Raw genomic sequence first — 7,059 nt, 5'->3', positions numbered from 1 at the left:
GGTTTTGTGACAAGTTCAAAATTAAAGATATTTCGTCAACAGCTTACTATCCCGCTACGAATGGATTAGCTGAGGCGTTTAACAAGACGATCATTAAGATCCTGTCAAAGCTCGTGAAGACCAATAAACGAGACTGGGACGATAAACTCGGTGAAGCACTCTGGGCTTATCGCACCACCATACGCACACCTACAGGGACCACCCCATATTCGTTGGTATACGGATGTGAAGCTGTGTTACCATTGGAGATCCAAATCTCGTCCCTTCGGATCGCTCTCGCAACTGAGATGACGACAGAAGAACAACATCAGAAACGCCTCGAAGAACTCGAAAGGTTGGATGAAAAGCGCTTGGAAGCTCAACAACACATTGAGTTTTATCAAGCCAGAATATCTAGGGCTTTTAACAAAAGAGTCCGACAGAGAAGCTTCAAGGAAGGAGATCTGGTCCTCGCTGCTCGTCGACCGATAATCCTCAACTCCAAGAAGAAAGGTAAATTTGAACCCAAATGGAAAGGTCCGTTTGTGATAGACACAGTCTACTCAAACGGCGCATATCGCCTTATTACCCAAGAGGGCGCTAGGCAATTAATGCTAATAAATGGGAAGTTCCTGAAAAAGTACTATCCCTAGTACATTCAGGATAACCTATTTACCGGGAAGTTCCTTGAAGAATATTACACTTAGTATTCTAGAGGATAACCCAAAATTATTTTCACCACCAAAATCCCTCACTAATCGATTTCAATTGACAGTGAGTCTACCAAAAATGTCTTTCTGGCCTTCTTGATTCTTTTCGTGAACAAGAGGTCCACTTTCAGTTCAGAGTCCCCTTTCGATAAACGAAAGAACTCCTTTCTTTTCTCTTTGGTTAAGCTTTCTCATGGTTATAACCGAAGTTGAAATTTCACTTCGATAAATGAAGAACTCATTTTCAGATTAGATAATCAATCCTATAAAAGGTAAGTTTATCTAAATTTTTTAGATTCTCGGAGTGGAGATCCCACTTCTAGTTTCTTTTGCGCTGGAAATAGAGTATAAAATTCTTCCTTTCTAGAATCAAGGAATAGAATATAAAATTCTTCCTTCCTTGTATTCGGGTTCGCCTTCACCCTAAAAGAAGACCAGGAAATAGAATATAAAATTCTTCCTTTCACGCACCGATCTTTTCCAAAGTTTATCAATCTAGGATTCATCCTAGGAAGTTTATCCCGAATCCTAAGCAGGGATAAGTCTGTGCCTAACACGCGTCGCCGGTTTAGTCTTTTTCCGTAGAAAAAGACACCAGAGTTCGATTCTGGGGTATTCTATCCTGAAACCTAAGCAAGGATAAGTCTGCCCTTAACCGCGCTGCCGGTTAGTTCTTAACCGTTAAAAAGAATACCCGTTCACATATTCGACATTATGACAGGTTGTTATTAATAACACCAAAATCCATGCCTTACACGCATGGGGAATTTCATCCTGAATCCTAAGAAAGGATATGCCGACGCCTAACACGTATCGCCGGTTTAGTCTTTCTCCGTAGAAAAAGACACCAGAGTTCGATTCTGGGGTATTTTATCCCGAAGCCTAAGTAGGGATAAGTCAGCGTCTAATACACATTGCTGGGTAGCCTATGCCCGTAATAATGGCGAAGTCTACGTATTCGAAGTCGTAGCAGCGAGTCTAAGGGAGTTCATTCCGTTAGCACAACGTTACATGCGGAACGGATTTAGACAATCCGCATGCTAGCCCGACTCAAACGGTAGTCGGTAAAGGCTTATCAAACCCGTTGAAGGCTGGGGGTTAGCCAAAAATCCTAAAATCAACACCTAACACGTGTCGTCGGGTAGCCTATTCCCATAACAATGGCGAAGTCTATGTATTCGACATCCTAGCATCAAGTCTAAGGGAGTTCATTCCTTTAGCACAACGTCACATGCGGAACGGACTTAAGACAATCCGCATGTAAGCCCGATTCAAACGGTAATCGGTAAAAGCATGACAAATCCGTTGAGGGCTGAGGATTTGCCAAAAATCCTAAGTCAACGTCTGATACACGTTGCTGTTTAGTCTTTTCACAGGAGAAAGACGAAGTCTACGTATTCAATATCGTAGCACTAAAAGAGTTAACTCTTTTAGCATAACGTCACATGCGGAACGGACTTTAGACAATCCGCATGCTAGCCCGACTCAAACGGTAGTCGGTAAAGGCTTATCAAACCCGTTGAAGGCTGAGGGTTTACCAAAAATCCTATGAGTATTATGGTCAATCATTTCAAACAGAATGAGGAATCATAATAAAGATAAAGATAAAAACCAGTTTCACTAAGAGAATCAAAAGTCAAAGTACTCAGCAAATGAAATCATACATCAAGCCCATGGCTAAAAATCTGCTGACCAAACTTAGACAGTTTCTCATCATAAGCTTTCCTAAGCGCATCCTGCAACTCGGCTCTGATGGACTCTTCAGTCACGGCTAAAGTATTCACAGCAACCTCCTCTGTCTCGACCAGCTTCTGCTTCAAGGACTTCAGCTCATCAGATAAAGCAGTGACTTCTGCTTCAAGGACTTCAGCTCATCAGATAAAGCAGTGTGGGCTTGCTGATCCTGTATCTTCGTCATTTGAAGAATACTCAAAGTCTCTAAAGCAGTGTGGGCTTGCTGATCCTGTATCTTCGTCATTTGAAGAATACTCAAAGTCTCCTCTTTCTCACGGAGTTCTCTTCGGAGCTGGTCTATCTAGGTCTCACAAGAGGCAATGGAAGAATCAAGCTCGTCGAGTGAGGATGACCTAATAGTAAGGTTAGCCTCAACTCGGTCTACCCGGTCCCGCTGCACCTGAATCTCGAGCTCAGCAAAAATCCGAGTATCGCGCCATGTCTGTAAGCGAGTATCTAACTCGGCAGCAATGAATGAAGAGACACCTGCATCCCGGAGCTAGCGAAACATCTGAAGCTCATGCTCTAGGCAGTCAAGATCATCAACTATAGCCTTCACCAGATCCGGGTATCCTGCATCCCTTATTGAATTTATCCTAGAATCAAGGAATGGCTTAAACTGGTGAAGGGAAAGTCTGCCGTGGAAGAGTTTGCCAAGCATAGCATTCACAAAGGAGAAGAAAGAGCGGACTTCTATGTAGATGACGATCTTCTCAGGGTCATTGTCCGATAACAACTCCTTCACGAGGACATGAAGCCGAGAAGAAAGCCCTACACAAAAAAGGAGAAATTCGTCAAAAGCCTTAATGAGGAAATAAATGACATTTCTCAGTTGCTTAATTTATACCTCCTTCCCCTTGAGTCACTGGGGGTAGTGGGGGTGTAACGGCTGTGGATGTATCGGCTGGTGTAGCTGGTCTCACAGCCGGCTCGACAGGATCAGTCTCGACAAAAGCTCCTGTTGAACACAAAACGGAATTCTCAGATGCATCACATTATAGCCGCATTAGTCAAAATTGGCTAGTCATATAATTAACTTGAGAAGAGGCACATACCTTCAAAAGAGCCATCCTCGGGATTCTTAGGGAGCATAGACTCAAGAAACATATCCTCAGGCATCTGGTCATCAATCTGAGGAGAGCCATACACGAAGTGGAGCATAGGAGTGTCCACAAGCAAACCTTCCTCGTCAAAATCATCAGTCGAGAAATCTGACACAAGAGAATATGAGTGCGAAAGAAGAATAAAGAGACTAAGACCAATAGAAATAAGTCACCTCTTATGGGTGGGTCAACCTCTCTATTCCCAAGATCCACGTTTGCCTCCTGCAAGTTATCTAAAAGAGCAAGAAGCACAGAGACAATTAGGGAATGCAAGAATTCTGAATCGTTCAACTCCTTTGTGTGCCATCTAAAAGATATATTGTCAATGGTAGATGTACCTGGATTCGCTGAATCGGGTCCTACATTGATAGCCTCCCTAACGTCGGCAGCTTCTGCAGGCCTTTCTACCTGGTGTGGTGAGTCAGGCTCACCAGAAGATACGTAATCATGAGGAGCAGGATCAGGACTCATCTCACTATCCCCACACTCTCCTATATGGAGATGGAAAAGCATGAGTCAAAGTTCTAAATGATCAAGAGGATGATCTATATGGTAGATGTTACCTCCGTCACTAGCGGGATCATCACCAGCCAAGTCCATCTCAGATGCTCGCGAATCTGCACATTCCCTCCGTCACTAGCGGGATCATCACCAGCCAAGTCCATCTCAGATGCTCGCGAATCTGCACACGGCTTGCGGGCTAATCTCTTCCGCCTAGCAGCAGGGACAACAACCGAAGGTCTCGCCTGTGAAAAAGGACGGAATTCTTCATCCTTGTCAGCTGTGGTCCCTGAAACATCAAACAGCTATCAAGATAAATAATTCTGGAAGATAGAGGAAAGAGTAAGTAGCTAACCTCGCTCAGAATAGTCTTCATAATCTTCGAGATCTCTGCCTGAAGCTTCATCAGCAGAATTGAAGATCTTCTTTCCCTCTTCGTCAATCCGGCGAGTCTTGCTCCGTGTCCTCTGTGACCGAGCATGCTCCCGAATCACACGAGAATCAACCTGAGAAGCTTCCTCGGCCACTAGCTCTTCAATCGGCTTCACGAGGACAGTTTTATTAGCAGCTAACAACCACCTGCAGCTTAAGAAGGTGAGATTCAACTGTCGCTCAGCACTCGGGAGACTGAACTTAGCACCAGTGCAGCCCGTCACGGTCCACAACCATGCACGAAGACCGTCCACCAAACCTCCATGAGTCCGAAGCTGCTGACGTGGATTCCCGACATAAAGCTGATCATAACCAAACTGGCGGGCGAATCGGCAGGGTAGATATGGCTCTATAAAACACTGATTCCCCACCCGGAAGGTCAGATAGCCCGGCCTAATGTTCACTAGCCAATTAAAGCAGCCGATATCTAAATAAGTTCGATACTCCCTCGGCTTCTCCTCATCAATCAAACACTCGCCATATCGGCTGGAGAACTGCGGAAAGCAAGTTGAGAATGCATGGCAAAATATCACCAGACTGATACGGGACCACGCATTTCTTTAACCAGATAGTGAGGTAACCGACGAGAAGGGTCATCGGCCGAATCGGTGTGGTTGCATGCCATAAGAATGATTTAAACTTAGTCCCTGCAGGAAAGCCGCTCTCAGGACTGCTAATGGTATAGGAATGAGCGTCAATCTTCCTCAGTAGTCTATTAACCCCTGAAGGAGTGAGTGGTGCCAGCTCACAAATAGCCTCGCCAGAATTGCTCTCTAGATTTCTGAACAAATAAGACGCGAACTGCTTCAGGCTCACATGTGATTTAGTCCTCTTCGCTAAAGGCTCAGACTGCGCCAAAGCAATATGATAGTGACATGTGAGATCCCATAAAGTCTCAAAGCGGTCGGGCATACGGTCCTTCAGCTGACTCAACTCATGGTTGGAGGGAAAGTACTCTTGATATAGCATCTGACCCATGGGCAAACCAGAAATCTTGTGCATCTCATGGAGAGCCAAGCCCAACTCTCCATGCCTAGTCAGAAAAGTGTTTGAATCCGGGTTATAGAGCTCGTACAAAGCAAAGAAATGCTTAGCGCTGACGGGTAAGCCATACATGGTGGAACGAATAGCTGCATATAGACCACAAGCGTGCAACTCCTCGCTCCATCGGCTCAAGACGTACTTCGTCATGCGAGTCCACCAAAGCTTAAATCTATGACGCGTCGCAGGCATCTCCCGTCCTAAGTCAGCGAGGCGATTCTTCAAAGTAGAAGCAGAGGCAAGAAACTCGTTACGCGGCGGTGCATCCAGTCCTAATACTCCAGGACGCAATCCAATGATAGGACTCCTGCTCGAACCTGTAGCCGCCTGATGAGTGATATAGCCACAGTGAACGCTCTCATGCTCCTCCGTCAAGCGCCACGACATCTCCCGTGTCACAGCCTGACGCCTGAGCTCAGTCAACGAGCGGTGTCGAGGAATCTTAGGCAAATACAGAAAACCATTGCCATTTCTATGAAGCCACTGCTCGGCATCAATGAACACTGCATCAGGATCTCTGACAGAGTCACCAAATAAAAAGTCAGTCTTCCTGAGAGACTGAATAGAACTTGCATCCTTCACGAAAGGCGCATCCGTAATCAACTGTCGAAGAGCTCGATGTCCACCTTCCTTCACCACTTGGGAAACCTCTGTCGACGTGCCCGGAGCAAACTGAAGAGTGACCGGGATAGGTGAAAGATCATCGGAGGTCGAATAATACTCGTCACGACGTCCGTCCACTGCATGAGATGAGAACGCTCTAGAGGGATATTCCACTGAAAACAAGCAATTAAGTGTTTGTTAGTTTCAGTTATAAAAGGAAGTTGAACTCATCTTACAAATGAGTAAGATAGAGTCACTGCCTTATAAAGGGTGAGACGATTTGGCCACATTATGCGCTTATAAGGTAGGATATATCAAAAACATATTCCTGCCTTATAAGGCACAATGCAGCGTCAAAACGCCCCCTTTATTTATTATGAGATATGGTTTTGACCAAGCAAAACCCATCTTTAAAGCGTCGATCCTCACCAAGGAGAATCAAGGCTCTTCTCGATTGTCTCACCAAGGAGAACAAAATGGGGAAAAAAGGACTAATTTGCAAATTTCCAAATACGCCAAAAAGAGCTCACTAGCATACGAGGGAAGCACGCCATCAGCCGGCACAGTAGGGGAACGACCTCTCGGGACACGCGACATGATGATCTGCAAAGTAAATCAAGGGGTCAGATACAAATAAAATTTTAGTTAGGGTGACAAACTCTAACCCTAAAATTTTATCCCCTTTTTATTATAATTAAATCCTTCAGACCTCCAAATTTTACCCCTTGAAGGATGAGCTCGAGGCATCAAATCACAAACCCTAACCCTCATATGCAATCCCACAAATTCATGTACTAAATTAAACATGAAATATGCCAAATTATGGAGGATTTACCTGAGGAAAAGCTCGAGGATCCGACAAAAAATTAGATCTTGAAAGAGGCTCAAACCACGTGCTTGAGGGACCTGAGAGAAACTTTATATATGGAGATTTTGAAGGATTTTTCAGTCTAAGA

The sequence above is a fragment of the Asparagus officinalis genome, chromosome 4 (genome assembly GCF_001876935.1).
Source record: "Asparagus officinalis chromosome 4, Aspof.V1, whole genome shotgun sequence".
Taxonomy (NCBI): domain Eukaryota; kingdom Viridiplantae; phylum Streptophyta; class Magnoliopsida; order Asparagales; family Asparagaceae; genus Asparagus; species Asparagus officinalis.
The sequence above is the reverse complement of the archived record's forward strand: the minus strand, read 5'-3'. Positions refer to the sequence as shown.